This window comes from Mesoplodon bidens, assembly GCF_964165515.1.
Source record: "Mesoplodon bidens genome assembly, chromosome: 10".
Taxonomy (NCBI): Eukaryota; Metazoa; Chordata; class Mammalia; order Artiodactyla; family Ziphiidae; genus Mesoplodon; species Mesoplodon bidens.
In genome coordinates this window covers 22,444,614-22,460,100 of record NC_138172.1, presented here as the reverse complement: position 1 = coordinate 22,460,100, position 15,487 = coordinate 22,444,614, and the positions used below count along the sequence as shown (strand labels likewise).

At 39.5% G+C, this 15,487-nt stretch overlaps 1 protein-coding gene across 1 annotated transcript in view; it reads left to right on the top strand.

Moving 5' to 3' along the window:
• TAFA1 (TAFA chemokine like family member 1) overlaps positions 1–15,487 on the top strand; it is a 505,459-nt gene that overhangs the window by 150,854 nt on the left and 339,118 nt on the right. The window lies entirely within an intron of this gene.

Here is a 15,487-nt window from a genome sequence, read left to right as displayed (position 1 = left end):
GTAGAAGGACTGCCAATCCCCTGAGCTATGCAGATGTTAGCAGACAGTGGTGGCACTTTAGCATTGATCAAGTATCGACTTTGTGCCAGACATTGGGTCAATTTGTAGACTCTATCTTGCTTACTTTCTCCAGAGTTAATATTATCCCTACTTTACAGCGGAGGAAATGGAGGCTGAGTGAAGTTATCACTTGCCCAGTTATTTACGGTTGAAGCCAGGACTCACACCCTAAAGTGTATGACCCCCTTGTCCATAATCCACTGCACTCCCCTGTACCTCACTGAAGATTACAGCATGGCCCAAGGGAGAAGTCAACCTCCCTTGTGGTCTGTGAGAGGAAAAACCATAATCTTTTTCAGTCTTGGGCCACAAGTTGGAAATTAACAAATCGTATCATTAACCACAGGTAAATAGTATGACTTGAGCATACACAAGATATATGAGGATTAAGTTAGATCCAAACCTGAAAAAAATACTCACAGAAACCTTATTCGCAGCTATTTTCCTTTATTTGCTGCAATCCTCTACCACATCTCAGTTTCATGAAGTAATTTTGAAGTTACTAAACGTGCACAGCTTAAAGTTATATAATTAATTGCATTCAGCTTCGGTTACAATTACTAACTGATCCAAGCCTGCCAGCTTAGCACCTGGCAGCAGTCAGGAACACAACCGTGATGGCAGGCAGGTGGTTGCAATAATTAGGTTGTTACTCCCCGCCCCCCCTTCAAATACCAGGCGGTCTAAACCCCTGGGTCAGGCAGATTGCGTTTGGCCCGAGGGCGCCATTTCTGATTCTGGCGTTTTTTGAAGAAACTAAGAGCTATGACAGAACACGCTGGTAGATGAGAATAGGGTAAATAAAGCACAAGTACCTAACCAGCTTTCCTGAGGCTGAATTGGGGACGATCCTGAGATAAGGTCCGAGGAAGGGAGAGACTGTTAGAACAGCAGTCATTGTATCTCTGAGCTTTTGACCTTCAAGCTTACCTCTTCACGCCAGAGTCTCGGAAGCAAGGAAGAAGACCCAAAGGTAGGCGTGCAATCTGAATTTGTAGGCAGTGTTACTTAGTGCTCATAAACGGTGATTTGAAATGGATGCTTTTTTCCATTTATTGTCGTATTTTGCTTGTTTGTTTGCTTACTCAGTTCGGGGCTTTTTTTTTCTCCTGGATTTGCCTCATATTAAATGTGAGACTTCAGGAAAAATTTATGACTTTTTCAGGCCTCAGTTTTTCTTATCTGCAAAATGGAAATGGAATATATGGCTGTTGTCCCCACTAAATGAGAAAATGGTTCAATGTTTCTTAGCACCGCGTCTGCTGTATAGTAAATTGCTCCATTAATGTTAATCTGTTTTAACTGTATTGTCTCCAAAAGAGGAAACCTACATTTTGAGCTAGGATGACTGACGATAAATTTAAACTTTGAAATGCTAAATATTATCATCATCTTCCTTTTTATAATAATGAGTCACATAATTTATTCAGTATAAATTATGTGCCAGGGAAAAAATTAAGTCTTATGTTACCTTTAATTCATGTTATCTTTAAACTTAAGGTAGATATTAACATGCCTGTTTTATAGAGAAAAACCGAGGCACAGAGGTTGTTATTTCTCTCAGGTTTATACCTACTCTTAAGTACTAAATGAAGGAGGTGTGTTAGAACTCTAAATTTTTTTGGTTCTACCACCATTAACTAGTTGTGCTTTTCTGACTTCATAAAAGCAGCGTTCTCAGATTCTTTTCTGTAATCTGAACAAACTTTTATGTTGGGGTGCCAGGTAATGCTAGTTCAACGTGTGTGTTAAAATTCAGTATGACTTCAGAAGCAATCAGTAGGTTTTGAAAACGCGCATTCAGAGCATATTCAGAAAGGATCCGGGAAAATTATTTATTTATTTATTTATTACATTTATTTTTTGGTAGCTTTTCTCTATTTTTGTTTGCTGTCTTTGTGCTTTAAAACATGCTCTTGATCATCCCGTTGAAATCCATGCTGAAGTCAATGTTCAGTGGCGGGCAGGAAACTTTGATAGGTCTGTGATCTTAAATCAGAAAGTCATTGCCACAAGATATTAAAAATAACTGCAAAAGAGGTGATCACTGTTCTATCAAGAACATCTGATAAATTAACATTTTCTTCACTGGAAATGGAATTCTCCCAACTGCTGTAGAGAGGAAAGCAAAAAACCTTGCTTGGAAGGCACACAAACAGGAAAAATTACAGTTTGTTTTTTAAATAGTTTGGCGTCCTTTTGGAGCTGTCTTCCAATCGATAGAAATGACTAAAAAGTCCTATGGTCTCATCTCTCAGGTTTTATGTTTCCCATTTATTTAACCAAGATAATAAAAACTCATATGTGGTCTCTTCAGTCATTTCCAAATAGGACTGGCATCTTTAGTTTATCTCCAAATAGCTTTGGCTGCAAATTTCATTTTAGAACTGTCCTTATCATATTCACCTGCTGCTTGGATAGCCAGACACCACCTTTGGTTTTCTTATTAACAGGAATAAGGCTCTTTGGTTTAAAAGCCTGGGGTTATAATCATGAAAAATTGTATCTTGTTTTTTGACCCACAGGGAGCCCCTTGAGACCTGGGCAGTTTTCACATTTTGAGTCTTTTCACTCTCAGATATATCCTCTCAGCCTTAAATTTAACAAGTTCCAGACATCAATACCTTCAGTAAGTATCGGCTGTAATTAAAATCTGTGTTGAGGCCTCACACAACCCCGTTACAAAACCTGGCCTTAAGAGCAGCCCAAATACCCAGGCCCCAGTCAGATGGTTTTGCCAGTCCATTATTCTCCTGACAGCCGAGATTGATAGGAAATAGGCTTCAGACTTTAGCACATCTTTTTCACTGGCATTCATCCTGCTGAAGTTTGCTTTGTGGCATTGCCGGTTCACAATTGCCTGCCCACTGTATTGTGTGGTCCAAACAGCTAGCTTCCCAGCGTTCCATGAGAGTCCCGACTTCTCCATGAGTCTGCCAACATTGAACATGTGATGCATACAATGTTGTGGAATGGCTTCTATTCCAGGTGTTGACTTCAAATTCAACTTGCAATGTGTAAAATGGATAAATTGCTCATAAAGGTGATGTCAATTTCTCTTTATTGAATCTTGATGACATGATACTATATACATATGGCCATATTTATGCCAGATTGGAGATGGGTATGAGGGCTCATCAAACGAAAAGTCCTACCAAGACAAATTACCAGGGTTAGTCAAGTTTACTCTTTCTTTCATTAAATATAAGATGACAGTCATTGGCTTGCATAGAGGGTCATGTGGAATGAAAACTACACTCTTAAACCCTGGAATCATTGAGATGAGATGGCCTAAATTTGAGAGGAGTTCAGGAATTTGCAACCAAATTATTTTTTTCATCTCCTTTTTTCTACCATTTGCACATTCCTTTTTCTCTTTTACAAAGTAAGCACCTTTGATTTCATGTTATTTAAGTAAATGTGTGCTATAACTTCATATATGTATTTTGTGTCAGCAGAGAGCATTTTGCATGCATAGAGGTAAAGGGAGAATCCTGTAGTTTCAATGGGAAATACCTGCATCTTTGAAGTTAGCCAAGCCAATGCTGACTAAAGGAAGGAATCCCAGACACTGGGAAAGGGCCTGACTTTTGTTCAATCACCTACTCACTCAACAAGCAATTACTGAGCACCTGCCATACTGTAAGCTTTGTTAATTTGCTGGGGACAGAGATGAGAAGGATGCAAACTTAGGTCTCAAAAAGCTCACAGTCAGGCTTCCCTGGTGGCGCAGTGGTTGAGAGTCCGCCTGCCGATGCAGGGCACACAGGTTCGTGCCCCGGTCTGGGAAGATCCCACGTGCCGCCGAGCGGCTGGGCCCGTGAGCCATGGCTGCTGAGCCTGTGTGTCCGGAGCCTGTGCTCTGCAACGGGAGAAGCCACAACAGTGAGAGGCCCGCGTACCGCAAAAAAAAAAAAAAGCTCATAGCCTAGTCTGAAGGAGGAAAGGCTTGGTAGACAGCAAGGAAGCCATGTGACTAGAAAAATCTGCAGGAGCCCTGGGTAACGGGTAAAAGTATGCAGCCTGGGGGTGGTAGGGGAGCCCCTTGAGATCCATGGTTTTTAGTCCTCTGCAGCAGGAGTCAGCCAACGACAGCTGGCCCACCAGTTGTTTTCATAAATAAAGATTTATTGGAGCAAAGTCACGCTCATTTGTGTCAGTATCATCTATGAGCAGCTGATTTTTTTTTTTTTTTTTTTTTTTGCGGTATGCGGGCCTCTCACTGTTGTGGCCTCTCCTGTTGTGGAGCACAGGCTCCGGACGCGCAGGCTCAGTGGCTATGGCTCACGGGCCCAGCCGCTCCGCGGCATGTGGGATCTTCCCGGACCGGGGCACGAACCTGTGTCCCCCGCATCAGCAGGCGGACTCTCAACCACTGTGCCACCAGGGAAGCCCTGAGCAGCTGACTTGACACTGCAACAGCAGAACTGAATAGTTGAATCAGAGGTTATACGGCCCACAGAACAGGAATTCTTTATTATTTGAATTTTTCCAGAAAATGTTTGCCAATCACTGGTCTGGAGGCAGCAGATTTCTCACGTCACTTTTGATGGATAAACTAGCAGAAGAGAGAGCCCTTAACTTCAGTGTCCTAATCGTAACTTCAGTAAGCCTCCTCCACTCTCTTCTGTATGTTTCTCAGTGTGCTGGATGACTGTTCATGTCAGGACTATCATTTTTTCCACCTGAATCAGTAAAAGCTAAGTTTATTTTCTTCTTCCCCTCTGGCTCAATAGTGTGCCCTTTGTCAGCATTCTGACCTTCAGATTACCTCAATTAAGTATTTTTGAGTCATTCTCTGCAAGTGTTGTTAACTATGTGTGTACCAATCTGACAGAGTGAAATTCTGAAAACACTCCAAGAGGAAGGTTTTGAGCCCAGACAAGCATCAAAACAGGAAATATACTCTTGCCTCCATGATTATGTTATCTGAAAAACCTAAAGTGTTTTATAGTGAGCTCTGTGTCCAAACTCAGAATGACGAATGACAAAATTTTTAGATAAACTGGTTTGTGAAATATTTATGTGCACTTTAGTGGCACAGACAGGAAGTAATCTGTTTTGTATTGAATCAGCTTGGGACAGAAAAAAGAAGCACAACGTTAATGAGATTTTTTAAAGCCACTTTTAAATTCATGTTGGCAAAAGACAAATAGTCAAGACTTTTAATTTCTATAAACTTAATGGCTAGAGAACAAATAAAGCTTTATTAACGTAAATAAAAGTAGCTTTCCTTTCAAGGGCATAGCAATTTTTCTTCCCGGGTAATCTTCTGAAGGACTGTTCTTCTCTATGTATTGATCAGTCTTTTCCAGTGTGTTTAGTTGAATTTAAACAAAGTACTGTTGATTTTGAAAAAAACAAGAAAAAGAAAGAGAAACATAGGATGATTGCAGCTTGATGCAGTGGGCAAGTCTTTGATTTGGATGTTAGCCAACAAGCATCTTCATACTATTTCTGCTATGGTCTTGCCATAGAACCTTGATTAGACTACATATCAGTGTGGCAGTCACATTATTAATCACTAAGGTAAAATGTGAACAAAATTAGTTTCAAGTAACTTAAAGTAATGGGACCACCATTTCCATTGCTTTCACCACATCAGACATGACAGGTTGATGCTATACATACATACCTTCTTTCTCTGTAGAGCTAATCTCAAAATTTTTCTCCAGTGATGTTCTGAGCAGCTAATATCAAGGAATAGGAGCTCCTATGTAAATTGATACCATTTGCCAATAAACAAGTAGATGGTCTCTGGCTTCTTTGATGGTGTGTAGGATCATAGTAATGTTTTTTTCTCATGTATATTTTGTAGTTTCACCTTCTGCTAATAAACCCACGTTTTAAAGACTGCATATGTTAAGATATGGATAGAACTCAGAAAAATGAATAATCACCCTTTGGTTATTTTGGGGAAAAGAAAATTACAATTAAAGTTTTCACTTTGCCTTGTTCTTAAAAAACTTCTGGGAGATATGGGAGATAAAGCAATTACATTTGTTAAAATACATTTACTGTTGGTCACTGTTGAAGCATGATCCCCACATGCAGCTCTGATTAAGTACTGTATACTCTGTTTGAAACACGTTGCTTAATATATTAAATCAAAAACCTTGTCTAATGTTCAAAAGATTATGGGGATAAAGAACTTAACCCCCTGGTATATTAGTGTCTTGGTAAAATTATTTTTCATATTTATATAGACCATATTTTGAGAAATACTTCTGTACTTACTGAAAAAGTATTTTCTACCTGAAACCTGTTTTATAGATATTTCTGTTCTTTTTCCGGTTTTCTGTATTGGGTTGGGGGGTGTGTGTGTGTGCAGAGGAATCCCTTAATATATAATGGAAAACTACTAACAGATGTTGACATATCAGAAGGTGCCCCTAGAGGTTCCTGAATTCACTAATTAATAGGACCCAGAGGTGAAAGACACAGCCTACATGTTTAAGAAATCAACAGAATGTGTCATTTCAGTACATACGCTTGAACTGAACTGTAATGTCGGCACTATTACATGAGTACTGCATATTTCTCTTTACTGGTGCATGATTTTCTGTACTGGAGACCTAAATTAAGGAGCACACTGCGAACTAAAGAGAGAAAATTCTCTTCATCTGAAATGGTTCCCACCCATGGCTATTTTGGTGCGTGCTTGCTAATTTCTTGATCCCTCATTGTTCAATGCCTATCTTGGAGGATTGTTGGGAGAAATCTGAATGATGAACGTAAAATCCTATCAGAGTGCCTGGCAGTAGTAAGTGCTCAACAAATGATAGCTATTATTTTGTTGATGTCGTCCTTTCCATCTTTTGTGTCTTCTAAATATCTCCTCTGCAACAAATATTTGACTAGTATTTCAATCAGGTCAGTTAAGATTTAATGGCTTCCTTTAACCCTGGATCTACTGCTTTCCCTGGCTGACTTTGACACTACTTAATGGTCCAGCTCTATGATCTTGAGAAAATTACTTAACTCAGTTCCTTAGATGTAAAATGGAAGGTGATAGTAGTATCTACTCTTAGGGTCATTGGGAAAATAATTAATATAATTATTATTATCCCATTTAGATGAGACAGTAAAGTCTGTTAGTATTATTGCAGTTGTCTCTAAATTTGCATTCTGACCACACTCACTCCTTTTACTTTCTGTTCTCATGCTTGCCTCCTTAGGATGGCTTTCCTGATTACTCCACAGGAGAGAGACCATTCACCTGCATAAGCCTTAACTAGGCTACAAAATACCAAAAATTCCTTTAAAATGGGAAATACATCTTATACCTAGGTTCTGTTCTGCCTACAGTGCCTAGCATAACGATACCCTCCAAGGACACATCTCTTTTCATTAATAACCTCAAGGCCCTTCTACAAACAGATGGCTATGAAATAAAAACCACAAAGAGGAAGAGAGCAGTGGTTCTCAGTATCTGCATGCTTAAGGACCTTCTAGTGCTTGATAAAAATGCAAATTCTCATCGTTCTTCCTGATTTTGACTGGGTCTATGGTGAGAACTGGATATCTTTATGTTTAACAATCACCCTAGAACTGCACTCTGCAATTTGGTAGCCAGTAGCTACTCGTGATTTGTCTTAGTCCATCCCGGCTTCTACACCAAGATACCTACAGACAGGGTGGCTGATAAACAATAGACATTTGTTTCTCTCAGTGCTGGAGGCTGGAAGTGTGAGATCAGGGTGCTAACATGATGCACTAAGGGCTCCATTCTGGGTCTCAGACTTCTCACTGGATGATCAAATAGCAGAAGAGGTGGGGCTAAGCATCTCTCTGGAGCCTCTTCCATCAGGCATAACCCACTCACGAGGGCTCCACCCTCATGAGTTCACCATCTCTTGGAGGCCCCACCCCCATTATCATCATCTTTGGGGATTAGGATTTCAACAGATGAATTTGGGAGGGACACAAGCATTCAGACCATAGCATGGTTATCTAATTTAATATTTAAGTTAAGATGAAATGAAATTAAAAATTCAAACCTTCATTCACAGTGGCCACATCTTAAGCATTCAATAACTGCGTGTGGCTTATTTACTATATAAATAATTTCATCATAGCAGAAAGTTTATTCCACTTTATACTATTTTGATGAACCACCTCCTTCTATCAAAATACATAAGGAATGTAGGAATAGAGGCGGACCTATGAAAACTCTCCTGTACCTGGTGACTTCAAATAGAAGAACCATAATTACTTATATCTAATAATATTGGTAAGCATAGCGACTGCAACAGCAGATGTGATACTGCAGGTACCATTTTATTGAGCGTGTTCTTGGTGCTCTCCATTCTCCATCAGGTGCATCACATTATTTTCTTCGAATCTCCAGGTGTTCATATGAGTTGCCATTATTATTCCTATTTCATAGGAACTCAAGGCTAAGAAGGTTGCTCAGGGTCATTCAACTAGTAAATAGCCAGCCTACAGTCCTGGTCTGATTCTAAGGCCAATGCTTACTCTCTTCCCCATCACCAGCTGGTTCTACTCATATATAGGATTTAAACTGATTTTAATGTCTGAAGTTGATGCTGCACTTTGAACTTGTTAATCTCTCTAGAAAAGTGTGCTAAAGGCGAAGTCAACACTAAGATCCTTGAGTCAAAGCTTAAACCTTTCATTTCATTGACCTCCTTCAACCCAGGTCAAACATCCCATCTCTGCATTCCCATAGTCCTCTCTACTTACTCATCTCTATTGTTGCACAGTTCACTCCGGGCTGAAATTAGTTGTGTGTTAGCTGCATTCCACTGTAAACTATGACATTCTTGAGGGTAGGGGCTGATCTTGATATCAGGGTATCCCAAGTACCTGGTATACGATAGATGCTAAAGAAATCTCAGATTGATGAGCTAATTAAAGAGACAATTTTTGCTAATGAACTGGGAAGATCTACCATAAGGATGGGAATAACCATGTAAACAGCATCAAAATCTGCCAGGGGCCATGCTAAAGAACACCCTCTGGAACATGTTAGGCAAAAAGAGACTGAATCCAATTTGGAGTTCCACAGCTCAAATGCTTAGGCCTATAAACTGTGTAATCCCTTTAAAATTTTCTGACCTTATCTCCCAATCTTGCTATTTATGCGAAAGTCCCCTTTCTGCTGACCACTGGCAAAACGCTTTAGCTTGGGTAGCTGAATGTTCTTATTTTTTATTTTTTATCAGATATACTCATCTCAGAGATGATGCATTACAGCTCTGGCTTCATTAAAATACTATCCCATTGCCATTCTGCAATTCACTGCTGAGTCAGCACCTTTATTACAATCTCTCTTTTCCAGGCTTTCTAATTTGGCCATAAAAATTCACTCAGGGTAGAAACTTACGGTAGGCGGCCTTGCTTCTGAATGGGCATTTTTTAAAACAGAATCTCGAAGTATGTTGTTGAACGTATGTGAACTATTGTGGGGTGCACAAACATTCCAGTGGAATTCTGAAAAGGGCCTTTAGGGTGTTGTAACTTATGCTGTTACCCGAAACGTTGACACTTCATCATGGAGGTATCATCAGGCAAGTTTTGAATAGATACTTTTCTCCCCTCTTGGGTAATTGCCCAGGGTATATTATGTAGACTATTACGAGTTTTTGTAAACTCAACAGTCTCATTTTTGCAGAATCTCTTCTTTTTCATTATATTCTCTCTGCCTTTTCCATTTGCTTTTGCTCTTATTCAGTTTTTTCCTCGTGGTCTCATCTACCATGTTCATTCTCTTTGCAAAACTTGTACTTGTGTGTGTGTAAGAAGTGCCTATGTGGAGAATTAAATCAGTATCTAGTGCTTATAGTCAGCTCTCAAAATTTCATAGGTGATTACCCCCTTGATGAATTGTGTGTGATATTTTTTCCTACAATTTTACTTTTCCCCATTTATCTGGATTATAACCAAATTGCCTCTTTCCCTCACTTGAACACATTTAGTGACTGAAAAGTCCTTTGTAGATCCTCTGAGATGTGTCATTTGCAGAATGTATTTTGTCTTCCAAACTCCTTAAAATATGTTGACAGGCAGTTGTTTAAATGCTTCTGTGAACATGCCATCACCTTGTAGTATCTGGAACCCCTTCTTTGCATATAAGGAATAAACAAACAGTGGTTGTTCATACTTGAACTCTTGGCCCAAGTGTTCATAATGGACAGCAAGGAGGATCAAGTTCAGGCCATGGTGCAGCAGCCCAAAAGAGCTTGAAAATAGGTGGACAGCCGAGAAGTCTATGCAGTTTTGTGTATGGAGAACCATCAACTGTTGGAATTTTAGAATCTTCTACATGATGAGTGACTCCCCAAATCAACCAACCCTCCTAATACTGAAAAATATTGGTGAGTTTGCAGCAGTCTCTATGGCAAACAGTGGGTACCTCAAAGCCCTTTCTGCCACCAGCCAAACTGCCTAATCGGCAGCAATGAGGCCCCCATGCACAGATTCTGCCTATTCCCACATCTGTCTGAAGTCCTGAAGTTAGAAAAAGGCTTCTTAGGGTAACACTTTGATCTTAAGCTGTCTCAGGATGAATAATTATCAAAGTTGGCCAACTAGCTTCTGAATATAAAGTGCATGGAATGTAGCTAGAGCAATAAGCTGACATAGTTTTAATTTATTCAAGAGCATCTGCTCCATGCCAGGTACGTGGCTCTGCTCTGCAGATGCAAGCGGTCAAGAAGATGTGGCCTCTACCCTCAAGTTGCCTGTGGTCTGTTACACACAACAGATACCTGACCAGCATCCTTCAGTACAATTTAGTATTAAAGTAAAGCCTTCTTTATTCTGCAAACATTCATTAGGTGTTTTCTGCAAACATTTATTAGGTGTTTTCTATGTGCCGGGCAGTGTTCTAGGCTGTGGGAATATGGTGATGCACTAAATAGACAAGACCCTGCTCTCCTGTCTCCCAGGAAAAACAGACAACACACAAGTCATTAAGCTTAGGAGGCAAGTGGCTTTGTTTTGCTCACTGTTATATTCCCAGCATCTAGGACAGTGCCTGGCACATAGTATATACTCAATAAATATTGGGAAACTTGAATAAACATAATTATGAGTAAAACAAAGGTTATAGGTGCTTCAAATGGAGAACTATTTACCTGGTGAAGGTGATCAGGGGAGACTGAAGAGGGGATAGTTCATTCTGTCTGCAGGGGCTGGAGAAGGAAAAGAGAGATGGGAAGCAGCAATGGCAGATGGAAGAGGAAAAAGTCCAAGCAGAGGCAGGTGTGAAAGACCATACCTCGTTCTAGACACTGAAATTCATTGTGACCAGAGCTCAGAGACCAGACAGGTGGGTTGGAACTTGATTGTGAAAGTCTTATTTCCCACGGAAATAATAATGGGTTTTGCTGTTGAAAAGAGATTGGGGACACCTAAAGGTTTTTAAGCAAGGTGGGTCTTGAACCCATCTGCATTTCAGGGTTCCTTCTTTCCTGAGCCACTTTCCACATCATAGTTGGTGGTGTTTTGCCCTTCTCTTCGTGCATTTTGTCCCTCATCTGTCAGCCAATCACACAACCTATCCTTCTTTTGAGGCTTTTTCAGACCATCCCCTTACAATAAGCAGAGTTTCATCACGCGTCCCTTTGTTGGACAATAACTAAACAACTTGCCATCTTGAGATCTCTAGCAAGGAAAAGCCACCTTTCTGGAGCAGCTAAAGGGGTGCATTGTGTAGTAGGTGAAAGGCCTGCTGCACAATCAGTAACATAAAGAAAGCCAGCAGAGTCTGGCTTCCCACATTAAAAATTAACAGTGTGCAGTATACAGCAAAGCCTGCCATGCTTCTCCTTTGTGGAGCTCATAATGGGACAAAGCACCCCTCCCCGGAGGGTGGGAAGGGAACATTTCCATACAGAGGTGCCAGTTGAATCATCAAAGGGAAGTTCTGCATATCAGATGGAGGGTAGAGCTCTCAGTAAGAGGCTGGAGGTTTAATTGCCCATGTGTGAGGCCTGAAATCCCCTTACAGGATTGTATATAGGTCAGGGGAAGTACATCCGCCATGAAGCCTTATGCAGAGTAAACGTGCAATAAATATCTTCTAAATGATAAATAAGATTGAGGATATAAACTGGCCACCTCTGTCAGGTGCCTCAGCAGTAAGAATATTCTAAATATCATTTATGGAGCCTTTACGATTTACACAGGCTTTCATTAATGTTGCCTCTTTTGTCTTCAGCACTAACCAGCACAAGACAGAAATTTGCACCATGATGGGGAGTCTTAGGAAGGAACTTAGGTTCCTTCTTAAAGGAACCACTGAAGGTCACATGGCTAGTTAGTGCTGTGGCTGGGACATGAACTCAGGTCTGCTGAATCAAAATGTAGGCTGTTCCTTCTCTGCTCTGAGAGTGTAACTCCCATACACTCTAATTCTCAAAGTGTAGTCTTAGACGATTGCTTCAAAGTCACCTGGTAGGAAGTAAAATGCAAATTGGAGGCCCTCCCCCAATCAACCTCTCTGGAAATAGGGTCCCAGGAATCTTCATCTTTAACAACAACACTTGAGAAAGTTCTTACCACAGAAAATTTTGAGAACCACTGCACCAAGAAACACCTAACATAGGCTGAGATATGAACTGGTGAAAGTTCTAAAAGTCTAAATAATTCCCAGGATAAATCTTAGAAGCAAAGGAGAATCTGTATAAAACTGCAAAGTCACACTTGGAATAGAGCTAAAGATCAATTTCAGGGTCATTGTTTAGAGGATAGAGTCCTCTGTTATTCAGGTTTGCCTGCAAATTTTCTGATTTGGAGGGCAATTGATCACTATTACAAATGTAGAAAATTTTGTCTGTTGGTCGCAATAAACTTCTCAGATACAAAAGAAGATAGGCTTGATTTGTTGTGTTCAACAGCAAATGGTAATAATCCCTACAGCTTGTTTTGAATTCTGTTCTTCTTAGCTGGGTAGAGTTTGCTGTAACCATAGGCCTTTTAATTCAAAATTTGATCAATAAGTGTGTGCCTGTGAACAAACTTGGCATTGTTGGAGCAATTCACTTACTGAAGTCTCAGAATGTTCAAGCAGATGATGTAGTAAGCACATCTTCATTCTCCATTTTATGTTTATATATTTTCCAGGGTTCCAAGCAAGCAGTTAAAAACTGTACAGCTTTGTGTGTCTAGAGAGAGTCATAATTTAAATGTTGATTGCTGGTAAGCAGTATCTGGTTAATCTCTACTCCAGTCCAGGAAAGCTGAAATTCAGAAGACCCTGGTTTTTCTTTAGATACTGGTGAAAGATTATAATTGTGGTCAATAACTTATGGTCTCAGTGGTTTAGCTAAAATTATCTGTGGTAGTTTGAAGTTGCCTGGCCCACCATGAGGTTAAAAGTCTTTTGATAAAACCTTATCTCAAGAAGTCTAAATCTGGTTTTGACCTAAGAAATTCAAATAAGCACATTTCCTTTCTATCTGAAAAGGAATTTATTGGGACTAATAAACAGACGACTGTTTTCTGATTTCTCAGTCTCTGAATTCTCGGAGTATATAATCTCTGCTTCATTTACAGCACATCATTTATCTGTAATAGTATTGTTACTGGAACACATGCCCCTTCACAGGGTCTCTAGTAAAACAGGTATTGTAGCAGTAAGCCTGTATCATGTCCTCAAATGATTCATGTCTCCATGTATTTGTGCCTTTCCCACATTGAATCGGAGCTGGCATTGCATGACCAATAAAATATGCCAAATGCGGTGATGTGTGACTTCCAAAGCTAGGCCGTAAAAGGTACTGGAGCTTCTTCCTTGTTCTCTTGGATCATTCACACTGGAGAACACCAGCTGCCATGTCATGATGACACTCAAACAACCCTTTGATGAACTAGGACCCCTGAATAAAAGCCAATAGTAAGCTGCCAGCCTTAAAACTGAATTACCTTGGAAGCAGATCTTCCAGACCCAGTCAACATCTGACTACAACAAAGTAGAGCCCAAGCTGGAATCATTCAACAAACCAGCTTTAATTTCCTTTTCCACAGAAACCAGGCAGCAATAGCTCCTGAATCACATAGCCCTGAACATCATCTGTTTAATAGATAGGATTTTATGGCTAATACATGATGATAATTGCTCTAAGCCAATACATTTTGGGCTAATTTCTGTCTCAACAATAGATAAATACAGAATTTCATGGCCAAAGACAAGAGCATGACGTGAAAGTTTCAAATTACTGAATGCATGCCAACTCTGTGATGATCATGAATCTGTATCTCATTCTGTTGGTTTTGTGAAGAGAGAAGTTAGTTTTTAACTAGGTTTTACAAGAATAGATTATGGTAGTGAGGCAGAAAAAAACAACTTAGATTTGTGGTAGATTCTCAAAAGATTGAAGGCTGGTTGCCTTCAGTGGTTGGTCAGAAGGTTTGCTTTCCTGGTAATGATACAGTATGTTAGTTGAAAAAAAGGTAAATTTTGAAGGTTAAGAAAGACATTTTAGGAATCCCTTGCAGAATAATGGAGTAAGGACCTCCAAAAATCTTCCTCCCCACAAAAGAAGTGCTTACTCTAGAAATGCAGCTGAATATCAGTAAGAAAAGCAAGCTTTGTGAAAACTAGGGATAGAAAGCAGCTTCCTAAACCTAATAAAGTATGTCTACAAACCCCCTACAGCTAACAGCACACTTAATGGTCAAAGACTGAATGCTTTCTCCTCTAAGATCAGGAACAAGAGAAGGATGTCTGTTCTCACCACTTCTATACTGTTTTGGAGGCTCTAGCCATGTAAATTAGGCATGAAAATGAAATAACAGGCATACAGATTGGAAAGGAAGAAGCAAAATTATTTCCATTTGCAGATGGTATGATTTTGGTATAGAAAATCTTAGGGAATCCACTAAAAACTTATTAGAACTGAGTTTGGCAAAGTTCCAGGATACAAGATCAATACAAAAACAAAATTGTATTTCTATATAGTAGTAATGAAGAGTCCCAAGGTGAGGTTAAGAAAGAAATTCCATTTACACTAGCAATGAAAAAATAAAATACTTAGGAATAAATTTAACAAAAGAAGTGCAAGACTTGTACACTGAAAATTACAAAACATCATTGAAAGAAATTATATACCTAGGTTAATTTAAAAGCATTATATGTCCATGATTGAAAGAGTTAATCTTGTTAAGATGAAAAAACTGTCCAAATTTATTTACAGATTTAATGTAATTTCTGTCAAAATTCCAAGCTACATTTTTTGCATTTTGACATGTTGATCTTAAAATTCATATGGAAATACAAGTGACCCAGAATAGCAAAAACAAAACAGTGTGTTTCTGGAATTATTATATAATTTCCATCCTTATGCCATATATATTATATATACCCTTATGATGTAAGATAACTTACATTTTGGTCAGTTGATTTTAACAAGGGAGCCAACTCAGTTCAGTGGGGAAAAGATTGTCTATTGAACAACTA